The sequence below is a fragment of the Lygodium microphyllum genome, chromosome 3 (genome assembly GCF_053477565.2).
Source record: "Lygodium microphyllum isolate KBCC chromosome 3, Lygodium_microphyllum_v1.1.10, whole genome shotgun sequence".
NCBI classification, from domain to species: Eukaryota; Viridiplantae; Streptophyta; class Polypodiopsida; order Schizaeales; family Lygodiaceae; genus Lygodium; species Lygodium microphyllum.
This window is the reverse complement of record NC_141137.1, coordinates 154395339-154411803: the sequence shown is the minus strand read 5'-3', so window position 1 is coordinate 154411803 and position 16465 is coordinate 154395339.

Here is a 16465-nt window from a genome sequence, read left to right as displayed (position 1 = left end):
TTGATCGGCACATCATCAAGAAAGGGTAAGGTCAACTGAGGAATATACTCCCTCAGAACTTTATGCATAGCATTCATCATATGCGCCACTGAATTGGTTGCTCCTTGTGGAAGTGTACACATCCTAATCAATCCAAGTGGTGTCTTCGTGGTAGTGATATCCTAGCTTTCTAATGCAAGTTGGAACTGAACATATCCTGAATATAAATCTCCCATAGAGTAAACTGTCTTCCGTACAAATGTTTTTGCAAATTCATCCACTATCGAGCCTGATCCAACGTTTCTTATGGTGACTTTATTAACTGGTTGTAAATCCTATATAAACCTCAAAGAACCATTCTTCTTTGGAACAATAAACCACAAATTCGGATATGGAGCTGAAGAGGGCTCCAAAATCTGCATCATGATCTTCTTGTTCAAAAACCCCATCAGCTTAGACAAATATGCCTAAGGTACTGGAATAGGCTTTAAATTCCATGGCACATGAGATACTATAAATATCACCATAGAGGCAACTATGGTCGATCAACACATCCAATTTCATCTAATGCAAAGGCTTTCCCATGCCTTACCAACATCTGTAAGAAAGAAGCTCCTTCTGTAGGGCAAAAGGAAGCTTGTATTACCAATTTTTTGCTTTTGTAAAGTTTCAGTTGTAAATTTATGTCCTACTCCATGTGGATCCTGTAAACTAGGCATTTTAGTCACTTTTTTAGCCAACCCATCACTTTCAAGTAGTAAAGGCAAAGCCACAGCCTTAACCTTCTTTGCAATCATTTTTTACTTTATATCCACCCTTGCTTCAGCCCTATTTTGGAGCCCATATTGCAACACATAACATTTGTGCTCAACAAACTCTTGAATGACTTTATACATCTCTAAAGTGTCAACATAAATAACCTCTTTTTCTACCATGTTTTCAGCATTAATTGTTGTAGAAATTTCAGCCACTATATCAACATCAACCAACCCTGAAAATAGCCCTGAAATACCTTCATCTGCAGTCATCAAACCATATGTCTTTATCTCTTTTTTAGCCCATCCTACATATTTCTTTTCAGCCCTACACATGGCTAAAATATTTTTAAAACTGCCAAGACTACATGTTGTCCATTCCTGCAATCTAGACATAAACACAGTTTTCCCCTTTCTTGGAGGCATAATTATCTTCCTAAAGGCACTGCCATAGCCTCCACTTATAGCAATGTTGTGTAAAAACCCTTAAACTCTCGTGCATTAGGTGGCATAGGATTATCACGTAGCCTATCTCGATTGTGGGGATGATTTACACAAACAATGAGAAACTGTACTGCCTCTGTATTTAATTTTAATCCACAATTGTATTCTTTATTTTTTAGCAATGCTTGAAGGGTGGATATGCTAGAAGGTGGCTTGTTGCTCTCATTTTCATGCTTTCTTTTGTAGCCTTGCTTGATTTTTGTCATACTACGAACCTTAGCATATGAAAAATCATCATCCAAGGCTTTTGTTTCCAATCTTGATTCTGAAATATAGGGCTATCCCAAAATCATTGGATAACTACATGAATCCTGCACAAAAAAATGATATTCCTCTCTAATATCTCCAATAGTAATGGATACATTCAAACAAGCCACATAAAGATCCCCTGATGAATTGTTTGCTGCCCGCATGCGCCATCCTGGATCTACTTCAATCGGCCAATCTCCATTCTCACACAAGCTGTGTGCCATAACATTGATTTTGGAACCATGATCCAAGAGAGCTATGCAAGGCGTCTCTCTTTCTCCCACTTTAACAATTGTCTCTATTATAGTATGAGCCCAATGCATTCGTGTTGAATAATGACTACTTGGAATAAAATGGGCATCTTCTTCTTCATGTACTTGTTGATGGACATCCCCATTATACATAGCCTTCTCTCTATGCTTACTCCTACCCATAAGACCATTTTCAACAACAAGCTTACTGTCTACACTCTCATTTAATCTATTTTCAACATCAACCTACTCCAAATCATCATCACATGCATCATCATATTCCCTCTGAAGTTGTTTCTCTATGTCTTTGTCAACCTGCATCAATGCTTGCGAAACTTCACCATCAAACTATCTTTTTTGTTTCAGCATCAATGATTGCATCATGAAATTCACGCTTTGCAATTCCAAGAACTTCGCAAGTGTGAATTCCACTCTACTTCCAAGTATGCAATCTTCCATGACCTTTTTAAGGTTTGTGGTAGTCTTAAGATCCGATTGTAACCTATAAATGGGCTGCTTGCCCCTTTTCTTCCCTTCTTGTTTCTTCTCTTGAGATGCATCCTCCATAATGTACTCGGGTATGGCTTTTTTAGCCTCTTTGTGCTACTCCATTTTACTTCGTGTTATGCATTAGATGGGCCTAAAGAGGAAGGACCAATAGTGTCCTCATCTCTTCTTCTCTTTTCTTCCATGAGAGCTTCTTGATTATGAACCTCAGCCAAATAAGCATAGACTAAAAATGAATCCATTGGTGTACTCCATCCTATTCTCCCTTGTATGCTCCGATTTGCATCAACCAATTCAGACTTTGTTGTTTTCCCTTTTCCATGCAATCTAATGCTTGCATCCAAATGCAAGATTTTGCTTTAGCCATGCCTCCATTATGAGCTTCTTCGATCCTTTCAATTCTCAACCCATATGTGGCTACATCTATAGCAACAAATGTTGTCCATGCAACCATCTCTTTTGACCTCTTCTGGATGCCACCATTTTCAAAATTTGGCTCCATTGGAAGCCCATTTTCTGTTGCATGTGTTTTACCATCTTTTCAAAAGACTAACGTTTTCGAAGTGACCCGGGTAATCTCTGCTAATGACAGAATCAAAGTGTTAGGGTGCTATGAGAAGAACGGGTATCAAAGGAAGGGATATCCCAAGCTTCCTATGACTTACCGTTTCTTGAAAATCCATGACCCCACTCCATATTATTATTCCGTCCCTATAGCCGATTGTAACACAATCCTATTTTCCCCAAACTGATGTATCAATCAGCATGTCCTACTTATCCAAAATAAATGTACTCAAAGGGTTATACCTTCATGAATAGATAAGACTTTTTACAATTGTCTATCTTGATCATAAATGTTAACTGAGGTGTTAAGTGATTAAATCACTTAGCTAAAAAGCTGTGCTAGTCATATTAACATAATATGGGAACGTATGATAAGATGTTAACATAAAGAATCTTATTGTTCAGATGCAACCCCAAGCGCAAGTTCCAAATCCGACTCTTGCACTAAGTTCAGCTGTGGTTCAAGAGAAGAAATTCCTTCTCAAACAAATTAAGCCACCCGAGTTTGATGGCAAGGGAAGGACTGTTCAAGCTGACGCTGAGATCTGGATTGAGTCCATGGAGGACTATTTTGAGGTAGCAGGAACTGCACCTGCTAACCAAGCCATGCTCGCCAAACTTAAGCTAATAGGCGAAGCAATACTTTGGTGGAAATAGTGGTGTAGAGACCAAGTGATCTCGGAGGGGACAGTCACTTGGGATAAGCTTAAGGAAGCCATACGAGGGAGGTATCTACCACCTGCCTACCGCACACAAAAGATGAATGAATTCTATGACTTGAAGCAGCTAGGATTATCCCTGAAAGCATATTATTCGAAGTTCGTTTCACTCCTAAAGTATGCACCTCCAATGGATAAGACACAACAAGTGTCAAAATTCTGTATTGGGTTGAATCCACCCATAAACACTCAATTGGAATCGATGCACCCAACGGACCTACAAGACGCACTCATTCGAGCTGCTCCAATAATACAGGAGGTGCAGACTAAACCAAGGAACAACACGATTTGGCCTTACAAAGATCAGAATAAGGGTATATCTAAGGCTCAGACTAAGAGAGCACAGGGTCAAAACCAGGGCCAAAGAAAGAAAGCTAGGGCCAATGCTGTCAACAAATTTGTTCCAATACAAAGCAATGATCACAACCCATGTTGCTTCCATTGAAACGAGCCTGGACACTTCAAGAGGGAGTGTCCCAAGCTTGGCAGAGGACATCGCCAAGGGCAATTCCAAGGTCAAAATAGAGCCGCTCATGGCCAAGGAACCACCGTTATGGCTAGAGGGAGGACCTCCAGTGTTTCCAATAAGGATCTGGACAATAAAGAAGATCCATCCAAGGATGCTGACATTGAGAGGGCAACGGTTTACGCCACTCTTCACAAGAAGGGTCCAAATTTTCGATTCTCGGTGATTCAAACTCCATCAAAATATCAAGGTAAAAGCTTCAAAACCTTGATTGACTGTGGCAGTACTCATTCCTTCATTTCACCAATCTGTGCAAAAAGATTAGGGATAGCCACAATAGATGCACCTACTTTACTTGTGGAATTAGCAAATGGTCATGAGGTCACTTGTACTAGGCAATTTGCTAAGGTGAAATTCCTACTGGGTGGGAAGCCAACTTTTGTGAGATTCAGGGTAATGAACCTAGGTGTCCACGAATGTTTACTCGAAATGGATTGGCTAATACCCAATGATGCCCACATCCACTGTGGGAAGAGCCAAGTCTCCTTTCGAAATTCTAAAGGGGAACTAGTCACGACTCAAGGTGAGGCTAGTAAGCCAAAAATACAGTAGGCAAAAGCAACACGGATAATAAAAGGTATTCAAAAAGACCTACCTATCTATATGATTAAAATGAATAAGCTAGATCAGAATCAAGAATCTAGAGAAGAACCTTCATGGTTAAAGGAATATGCATACATATTTCTTGAAGATCTGACGGAGCTTCCTCCCCAAAGGGAAGTCAACCACGAAATCAAACTTGTGCCAGGAGCTATACCGGTCGCAAAGAGGCCATATAAGATGTCCATCCCGGAAGCTATCAAACTGAAAGAGCAACTCAAGCAACTGTTAGAAAAAGGCTACATCCATCCTAGCAGTTCACCATGGGGAGCTCCAGTGTTGTTCCAAAAGAAGAAAGATGGAACGCTTCACCTATGCATTGACTACAGAGGGTTGAATCAAGCAACTATCAAAAATAAATACCCCATTCCAAGAATAGGTGAATTACTTGATCATCTTCAAGGAGCGAAGGTCTTCTCAAAGATAGATCTCAGATCTGGATATTATCAGATAAGGATCAAGGAAGAAGATATTCCGAAGACTGCATTCAGTACAAGGTATGGACACTTCGAATTCCTAGTGATGTCATTCAGGCTAACGAATGTTCCTGCTACCTTCAATAGGTTAATGCAGGATATCTTTAGGCCCTATCTTGATGACTTCGTACTTGTCTTCTTTGACGATACCCTAGTCTACTCAAAACAAGGAAAGAATCATGAACCCCAGCTTTGCATTGTTCTCGAAACAATGAGAGCACACAAGCTTTATGCCAAGAAGAAGAAGTGCACATTTTTCAAGTGAGAGATTGAATATCTAGGATTCATTGTATCAGCAGAAGGAATTTCAATAGATCCAGCTAAGGTCAGAGACATTTTGGAATGGCCAACACCAACTTCTGTCAAAGAAATACGTAGTTTTCTTGGGTTGACAGGGTGGTATAGAATTTTCATCAAAGATTATGCTTTGATTGCAGCCCCTCTGACTGATCTACTAAAGAAGCAAGTAGCAATTGCATAGTCACCTGCTGTTGAACAGACCAACTTTGACAAACTAAAGCAAAGCTTAGTATCAGCACCCATTCTGAAACTTCCTAATCTTAGTAAGGAGTTTGAAGTGGTAAATGATGCTAGCTCACTTGCTTTAGGATGTGTACTTATGCAAAAAGGTCATCCCGTAGTATATTCTTCAAGAAAATTGAAGAGCCATGAAAGGAATTATGCTACCCACAACCTAGAGTTGTTGGCTGTCATCCATGCTCTCATACTTTGGAGACATTACTTGCTAGGTAACAGATTTTCCTTAGTAATGGACCACAAGAGTATTAAATGGATTTGCACCCAGAATGAGCTCAATATGAGGCAACGTCGATGGATCGAAGTGCTAGAAGAATATGATTTTGAAATCAAATATAGGCCTGGAAAAGAGAATGTAGTTGCCGATACACTTAGTCTCAAGGCATTTCTAAATTCTCTCATTTTGCAAGATCCATCAACAGCAAGGTCTCTAGCCACAAAGGTATCAATGCCAAACAACTCGATTCTTGAGCAAGCAAAAGAAGGGGCATATCATGACCCAGTCTATTAGAAAATGCTAAGGAAGATCCCCATCAAGGATTAAGACCCGAAGCTAAAGACGAAGTATCAACAATTCTCCATCAATAGTGGGCTCGTCTACTTTATGACAAGATTATGTATCCCTACAAGCCAAACTCTCAAGCACAAGATACTTTGGGAAGCCCATGACTCCCCTTTCTCAGGACATCCTGGTTATGCCAAGACCCTTAATACAGTCAGAAAGAGCTATTATTGGGAAAGGCTCAAGGGAGACATACTCAAATATGTCACGGAATGTTTGTCTTGTAAACGCATTAAGGCAGAATATGTTAAAATGCCTGGGAAATTGCAACCACTTGACATTCCACAAATGAAATGGGAGTTCATTAGTATGGACTTCATAGTTGGCTTACCCCAAGTTCGGGGAGGATATAACTCTATTTTGGTTGTAGTAGATATGCTCACCAAGATCGCACATCTCATCCCTGTCAAGACGAACTATAAAGCTTCAGACATCGCAAGATTATTCATCAAGGAAATATTCAAACTTCATGGGTTACCCAAAAGAATCATTAGTGATCGTGACTCTCTTTTCACATCACACTTTTGGAGGGCTATCTTTGAGGCTATTGGAACTCAACTTTGTTTCAGTACAGCTAACCATCCCCAAACTGATGATCAAATAGAATGAGTCAATCAAGTCATTGAAGATATGCTTAGGGCATACTATTGTCGCGAACCTAAAAAGTGGATTCAATACTTACCACTGGTTGAGTTTGCCTACAATGCTTCTTACCAACAGAGTATTCAAATGACCCCTTTCCAAGCATTGTATGGGCATGATTGTCGTACCCCTTTGAACTTCTCAGATCCAACTTTGAGGGTAGAAGCTTCAAGACAGATGCTGGAAGAGATGGATGATCAAATCCAATCAATAAGACAAGACATTCAAGCTGCCAAGCATAAACAGAAGGCTTACGCTGACTTGAAATGGCAAGACAATTCCTTCGTTGAAGGTGATATGGTCTTCATCCGTGTACGCCCTAAAAAGAGTTCACTGTCCTTGGGAGAGTACAAGAAGCTAAGTCCAAGGTATTGTGGACCTTATTAGATCACCAAGTGCCTAGGGCCTAATGCTTACAGACTACAGCTACTCGCAACTCTAAAGATTCATAATGTATTCCACGTTAGCCTATTAAAAAAGTATCTACCTAATCTGAATCATGTACTTGATGATCAGCAAATTGTAATGCCTAGCCAAGGAGTCCTTGAGCTACGGCCTGATAGAATCCTAGATGTTAGAAAGAGGCATTTGAGATCAAGGACCTTGAGAGAATAACTCATCCAGTGGAAAGATTATCCAGAAGAGGATGCCACCTAGATGGATGAAAATACTCTCAACCAACAATACCCCCAAGTCTTCTCGAGATGAGGACATCTCGATTCCTCTAAGGGGGAGAGGATGTAATATCCCCCCCCTCCCCCCCATGCCTCCCCCCATGAGAACCCTCCCTTTTAAAGATTTTTTTTTTTAATTAGTACAATTTTTTTACTCTCCCTCTCTCTCCCCCGCTGACAGCATGTCGAGGAGAGAGAGAGTGTACGTGAGTAAAGAGAGGGGGGCATGCAGCCCCCCAGGTGGAGGGTGGCGGCCATTCAACGGCCGTCTCCCCCCCTTGTGAAGCCCTCCCTCCTCCACCATATAAGGGGAAGCACCCCCCCCCCCCCCCCCGTGGTCTTCAGTAGGGCACCGCCCCCCTGGGGCTGTGATTTCAACCCCCCTTGTGATCATCATAGAGAGAGAGAGAGAGAGAGAGAGAGAGAGAGAGAGAGAGAGAGAGAGAGAGAGAGAGAGAGAGAGAGAGAGAGAGAGAGAGAGAGAGAGAGAGAGAGGTGGAGGGGAGCTTTGGAGGGTTCTTCTTCCTCCCTCCTTAGAAGGGAGGTCACACACCCCTCAATATTTCTGAAAATACACCCCTCTGCTTCATTATCTTTCCTCCACTCAAGGAGAGGCACCGAGAATTTTTCATAGGAGAGTGCGAGAATTCTATCACTCGTACACGCATCTTCGAGTATGGCCCCAAAGTGTAGTTCCACAAGGATGGCCAGAAACCTTGCAAGTGTGGATGGTGGTTCGAATCAAGACGGCACTGCAACCACAAATGGTCGATCCTCAGGCGTAAACACCACTGGAATCAAGACTTCACTCCAAACCCACGTTGCTCTATTATTAAATCATAGATTATAATTATCATGGTGAAAATCATATTCACATGCATCACATTAATTGCACGATTGATAATTTACTAGGTATGAACTTAGTTGTGATGTATGTAACAAACAAGATAATTTTTGTTTTAAGATGACATCATAATAGGTTAAATTGATCAAATAATTGCATCGTAAACTACCAAAAATGTCTTGCATGTATTCTTGCATAAAGTCCATTGCTCCTTGCACAAGTTCTTGCAAAATACATTTCAGAGGACATCGAAAGAAGCAAAGTGCATCTCCATATCGCAAGAAGGATTCTAAGGTATATGTAATAAATTACAGAAAAGATTAAAGTGCGGCTAGACTCATTCAATAATCACATAAAGTTATAAAGATCAGATCATTCAAGAAGGTTATAGATCATGTAAATAATTACTTAGAGGATAATGTTAAGATTGCATGCATAGAAAATACATTCACATGTGTGGCATAAAATATCATATGGATTATATCAAAATTGTAGGCATTGAAATGAAGGCATGACATTACGTTGCATGCATTAAAGTTGTTGGGAAAATTCAACGTTGTTTGTAATTTATCAAATGGGACTGAGATCCATGAGTCCCACGTCAAAGTCCTTGGTGACTTCAAGAGGGATAGGTAAAAGCTTAGTGCATGTGAGCATTATTAAGAGAGCTTAAGAAGATTATACTTAAGACGGAGTAGAATTGTTCTAAAGGGAACCATCTTGACCAACCATAGTCAAGGGGATAGACAATCTTGATCAATTAAGATCAAAGTTAAAGGTACATAGGTACTTCAAGGGATCTAGGAGACAACCAGCAAGTAGACCAACTGAGGACGATGGGGTTGTCCATGATCCATCTTACAAGGAGACCTAAGGTAAGGATAATTAGGGTCGGTAGGGTACAAACCCTTACCCGAAGAAAAAGGGAAAACAAGGAACCTAGCTTGCCAAGCCCCTGGAATCTCGCCAAGTCATGAACGACCTAGGACCAAATGTTGGGAGCATTCGGGAAGAAGAAATCACACCTTAGCAGTTGGTCGTATGAACAACCACTGAAATGATCGTGATTGTATACTTAGGTATATTGTTTAAACTTCTTTGCTCAAAGAACTAACTCAAGGAAAAATACTTAATGCTTCAGGTTAAAATCCTGGAGGGAGATGCAAGTTCAATTACGTCCAACTGCCTGCCTGGCCCTATCCAAGGGGGTTGTTAGCCGCGCCGGGTATATGGACCAAACTCGCCACAACAGGTCTTTCCATGGGTACTGCTTGGAGCAGGAGGACGCTTGGGTGCAAGGGGAGGCTCTGGTTGTAAATTCCTTGCCTCTGGATCCTGCATAAGAGGCCGATGTGACTCGAGATGGGATCTCGAGGCCCGTGTACTAGTCTACGGGTGAAACTTGGAGCAGCAGTCTTGTTGATTGTTGGGTTAGCCTTCGCGCATGATACTTGATGTATTCTAGGATTATGATAAATAAATATCAGATATTTGAGAATGGAACTTGCTTGACATTGTTTTTGTGTTGATGCCTAAGTTACGTGAAAGAACTTGTGTTTAAATTGGTTAATTAAGGAAGTTGGTTTTGCATGTCAAACATAATGTGGTAGGTAATTAGATAACTAAGAAAACCGAGGAAAGTGCGGTGGACGAGACTTGAGTCCGTCCTACGAAAGGGTAGTCCCGGTTAGCTGGGAACTTTTCTCAAAAGACGTGATAACAAGACTGTGAAGACCTAGCGTCAGTAGAGTTAGAATCCCGATTTATGCTGTTTTAGGGGAACGGAATGGGACTATGCCTTATGGGCAGAGAGGTTGAGTTTCGCATCCCTCTCGTTTTCCATTCTCCATGAACCAAGTGCAGCATAAATCCGCTTCAACTCTGTTGTTCCTACGCAAAGTGGTTCATCTAGAGCTCGACACTAGCTACTTCCTAGAGACTTTGTTGATAAGAAAGAAACCCTCACTTCAAGTTGGTCCTAAGTGGGAACGGCCAGATACTTCCACTCGAGGCAGACTCGGGAAGACCTAGATCGCAAACCCTGTAACATTCCTTACGAGTGCCAAGTGGTGCTTTCTAGACTCTCTTCCCGATGGGTTGCTAAGATGTGTCCCACAAGTGGACGAGCAAACACGTTACAAAAACGGACTTGCATTGTTTTAGGGGGCCGAAATGAGATTTTGCCTTATGGGTAGGAGGGTTGACGTACCGCACTCCCCTCTGTCTCCCATTCTTTTTGAACCTCCATCTCCCATTCTCTTTGAACCAAGTGCAATGGCAAGTCCACTTCAGTTCGAGTAATCCTGTAAGAAGTGGAAACTCGAAATTACTGATGCTACATGGCTGCTAAGAGAGCTATTTGACTTTAGAAATCCAAAAATTCAGATCGATCCTAGTCAAGCCAGAACTCTTCTATTGTGATGTAGACTCAGTAGATTCTAAGTAACAAACCTCATCATACTCCAAGGGAGCAAAGGCAGCATCATTTTGGAAAACCTACTAATGGACTACTAAAAGGTGCACCTTGGATTGAGACTGGCGGACACTTCACAAGGTCTGCTATTTGTAGTAGGGATAGTCTTGAGTAGTAGGAAATGTAGATGCCAGGGGGGCTTCTAGCTGTAAATTTCGCATTACTCCTAGAGTCTGGCAACTGCCTTGGTGACCCAAGATGGGATCCTGGAATCCTAATACTAGTTACAAGGGAGAAATCTTGGTGGGCAGAATACCCTTGTGGAATTCTTTATATCTTCCACAGGATCAAAAAGATGAAAATTGTAATAAACTTTCAATGTAATAAAAGAATTTATTTTTATTCAAGGGTTGAAGGAACCTGTCATTTAAGGGTCTAATTAAGGAATCTAGTTGTATATGTTTCAATAAATGTGATGTAGGTAATTAAAAAAACTAAAGATAAATCAGTCATCAAAGAAAAGCGGGTGGGCGTAACCCTCGATGGGTCCATCCAATAGTAGGGTGGTCCTGATTAGCTAGGAGTCCGGTGATAGAAATAGGAAGATGATAAATTGACCAACTAATAGTTAGGTAAAACCGACTTGTAGTGTTTTAGTAGGGGGCCAGAATGGGATTTTGCCTTATGGGCAAGAGAGTTGAGGTACCATACTCCCCTCCATCTCCCATTCTCTTTGGACTAAGTGCACTGGCAAGTCCGCTTCAGTTTGAGTAATCCTGTAGGAAGTGGAAACTCAAAATTATTGATGCTAGCTTGCTATTAGGAGACCCATCTAATTTTAGGAACCCAAAAATACATGTCAATCCTAGTGGGGGTTCGGCCGGAACTCTTCCGTTGCGATGTAGACTCAGTAGGGCCTAAGTGACAAACCCCATGATACTCCAAGGGAGCGTTGGGTGACTTTATTTTGGAAAACCTACTGATGGACTACTAAAATGTGTGCGCCTTTGATTGAGACTAGCAGATACCTCACAGTTGGTATTAGAGTGCTCATTAGAATAGAATACGATATAAGCTTTTTTTTTTTAAATTCTAGGATGGTAAAAATAACCTAGGATATGTTTTCTTCTCTTTGTTAATGTATGTTTTTGAATTATGGTAGAATAACAAATCTTGGAAAAGATTCTTGATCTTCCAAGTAATGTTAATGTCAACTATGCATTCATCTAGTCTTATCTGGAGGAATCAGATGATGCGGATAATAGATCAATTTTACAACCCCTCATCTCTATATCATGAAAGACCGTGGATGATTAATAGAGGATACTGCTCTCATGGAAGTTACTATATGTATATCCTCTATATCACATGCGTTCAAGGTTTATTTATAAATATCCTTATTTGTGAATTTTTCCTAAATAAAACATAGCTCTTTTCTATTCAATCTGTAAATAATACCTTTATATTATACCCTTCAGTATGTAAAAAGAGTATAAAAATGCTATTTTAAAAATCTCTTATTCTGAGCCCACATGATGCACACATATTGATGAGTAACTTAACCAAGATACTGTTATATCCATGCAAGTCATCTAGTTTATCTTCAGAATAATCTAAAAATGGAAAAATGGATGGAATATCTTAAAGCTATCGAGATCTATCTATTTTGTGAAGCCAGTGCAAACTCAACCCTATATACTAGGGGCAAGAAGATCAAACTAAACATATATATCTATGAGGAAGTTACAAAGATCCTTCCAGTCGATAGAATAAAAGTCGTAGGTCGCTCTAGCCACTGCAACTACGAAAAGGACGGATTTCTTGATCTCCCTTGAAAATATAAATTCCTAGATATCTACTCTCAAAATCCAAGTTACTTCATAAAGGATGTTTTCGAGTGTCATGCTTAGATTGTAGTAGGGAATCCTTTTTTGAAAATTGTCATCTGCTGCAATAATATCAAGTTTTTGAAAATGTAAATACAAAATTTTATTGATGTGTAAAGGTACAATTTTTTATTATTTTTTTAAAACACACACACACACCTCGAAGGGGTCAAATGACATCAAAGTAACGATATTGCATGATTTCATAGCTTCGATTCCTGAGAGCTTGTTGTAGATAGTTGTCTAGTCTTTCCAGAAAAAGAAGCAGAGAGCCTTTACAGCAAAACCTCAGTCAAGACTACATTAGCTGACGCAATTGCTTTGTGTCCACATAAATTAGGGTAGTTGAATCCCCCACACAATATTCTCAAAAAATAAATAAAAATAAACAAAAACAAATTTTATATACATTAAGTATTGTTTTACTTTCAAAAGACGTCCATGGTATGTCTAACTTCGAGTATCGATTGACATCTCTTAGGGAAAAATAAAATGGAGGAGTACCCATAGTTGAGTAAATTTTGCTATACAACAAAGGAGATACATGAGGAGTACTGCCTAAGTCTAAAAGGGGTGCTTCCAAAGGACTTAGGCAAAGATACCCTCCATGAAGACTAGTGGTTGACTTTCTTCAAGCACAAGCACTGAAAAGGTGCAAAGATCTACCTAAGCCAATGCGTATCCTCACTTGGTGGAGGATTGCAGGTTGCTGTTCCACAAGGTGTATCAAGCACCTCCACCTTGTGGTGAGCCATGCTTGCATGGTGCTATACATTTGAGTGATGCCATGATGGGTTGGAAGACCTCACATGCCACAAAGTGGCATGGGCCAGGTTTGGAAAAAATATGTTTCGGATGTGCAAGAGCATGTCCAGGGGTGTTGGAAAAGAAGATTGAGATATGGAGAAGGGCAAATGGTGCCTCTCAAGGCAGTGTCCCTCCTAAAAAGAAGCCTCACTTCACAAAGTCTATGAGCGAAATTTATATCAAGCCGAGGCCTAGGTATGCAAGGCCGATCTATGTGATTACATTACTGACTTGGAGTCATTGTTGGAGAGGATGCTTGGCAAGACAAAGAGTATACTAAATAGGCTATCTGAGATGAAGACTTTGATCAAGCAAAAGAAGGAGGCATTGCTCAAGTACGAGGGGTCGAATGCAGTGGTCAAGAACATAAAAGGTGGCATTAAAGAGCTCAATAGCAAATTCTATGTAATGATGCAAAGGTAAAGGAGGTGGAAGCTAACCTGAGATCAAGCCAACGAATGCTATAACATCTCAGGATCAATGAGAACATAAAACAGATGAGACCAAAGGTTCCAAAAACCACTAAAAAGCTTTTGTTCCAAAAACTTATCAATCTTTTGGGAGCACATGGTGGTTTTGAATACTTTTGGCACTCTTCAAACCCTTTCAATACCATCTATTGGTGCTCCTTGGAAATCTCTCTAGCTTATCTCCTTACTAAAAAGCTTATCGGTACAAAATTTGGCTCTTTTTGGTATAATTGGATGTTTCTTGTACTCTTTAGTACATTTGGTCCTATTTGATACATTTGGTTCTCTTTAGTGCATTAGGTTTACGGGTTGCCTTTGGTATATATGAAAATGTAGGGTGCATTTGGTGGTTTTTGTTACTCTGGAATTATTAAATATTTGGTGAAATTGGTGCTCTATTGCGTCTTAATCATTTTGTAGCACTTTGTTATTTTGGATACATTCAGTATTCTTGAAACCCTTTTAGCACCATTTGGTGCTTCTTGGTACTCTCTTTAGTTGTTCTCACCACCACTAAAAATATTATTTGTATTACCTGATGCTCCTTTTGGGATATTTTGGTGGTTCTTGTACTCTTTGGTATATTTTAAGTTCTTTGGTACTTGAAGCATTTTTGAACCTTTGGTGCAATTGGTGCTCTTTGGTACTTCCTCTTAATCTATTTGTAGCATTTTGTATTTTTGGAAACATTTGTTACTCTTGAAACCATTTCAGAAACCATCTGGAGCTTCTAGGTACTCTCTAGCTATTTTTATACTTAAAAATTTAATTGGTACTACATCAGTCTCTTTTAGGTATATTTTGGTGGTTTTTGTACTCGGTGTACTTAAAGCTCTATGGTACATGAAGTAGCCTATTGAAATTGGTATATTTGGTGCCTTTTGGTTCCTTTGGTACTAAATGTTTTCTTGTACTCTTTAGTATCTTTGGTGTTTATAGGTACTTCCTCATGCTACTTTTTGTACAAATGTTCCCTTTGGTGTTATTTGTAGCTATTATTGGTATCGTTTGGGGGACATTTGATACATTTTATAAATTGGGTATCATTGCAATAATGGTTGGTAATGGTATAATGGTTGAAAATTTGCTGCTTGGTTCATGTGATGTTTTGTTTTTGTAAGTTTAATCCTCTTTATTTCTTTCACTTGGCAGTCGTAGTATGACAAGCTAGGGACATCTTGTAAGGAAGGGCAGGTCCACATGGACTTTGTCAACTAGATGATCACTGACATGAAGAAGGGGAAGAGGTTCACCCTCTTCCCTATACCACATATTGTAGACAACAAATATAAGACCATCCATGTGTTTGGGGAAGAGGTTCACCCTCTTCCTCAGGCCACATATTGCAAACAAATCCATGTGTTTAGCATCCATTTGTTTGAGGAAGAGGTTCACCCTCTTTCCCAGGCTACATATTGTAGATGAGCATAAGACATCCATGTGGTTGGCATTTGTACTACGTGTGGGGAGTTGTTGGAAGTGGCACATGTCATGGACAACTTCATGCTTGAGTGTCGACATCAATACCATCCCCTTTGCTTCAGCACAGCTCTGGATAGCAATGGGTTTTGTATAAAAGAAGGGTGCAACTTTGAAATACCTACAATGGAAAAGGTATGGATCACTAGGCATTGCAATGTAAAGTGTAAATTGGCACATTTATCCATCACGATTATTTTATATGTGGATTACAATGCTGATTTGGTGTGCTCATGCATTTGGAATTGCCTGTGGTTACTACACAAATGAGGAACATGTGGCTAAGGTCGTCAAAGATGAAAAGACTGTAGATAATGTGAAATATGACAGGCCATGGCTAACAAAATTTGTTGCTAGTCCCATGTTTGAGGAGTCATACATTATGCAAAAGGTGAGAGATGTCCCACATGATCCAAACCCGAGAGTTGGTGTTGCTAAACCTAAGAATATCGAGGATGATGTGCTAGATGTGGAGCATACTAGGGATAAGAAAGACTCTTTGATTGATGAGGTGATGCCACATATTGTTGGGATCGAGGGGGATCCGAATGCTATTGATACCAAAAGTGATGAGGGGGCTATTGATGGGATGAAGGAAGATTGTAGGGGGACTGACAAGAAGGCAAATTTAGATGCTATGGAGGGCATGGTTCCTAATAATTGCAGAAATCTTATGGACGAGGCTACAGGGTCAAAGGTCTATAAAGAGACTGCAAGGGATCAAGTATGGACAGAGGGTAGCCGAGGGTATAGTTGATAGCCTAGATGGTGATACTGGAGGATTTTCCAAGGCAAATGCTAATCCGAAGATGGTTGGTGCAACGGAAAAATCTCCAGGTGGTTACATGTTGTTGGAACTCTTTTCTAAGGTAGGGAGGAGGAACTGCCATTGTGGTCATTGTAACAAGCCCCGTGCTTGCAAACTATAACTAGTGCAACAACATTGTCATTGATATAATGCATATGCCATTTTTCTATCTCCTTCCATCACCTTCTGTTTTAAAACTTGGACATCATAACC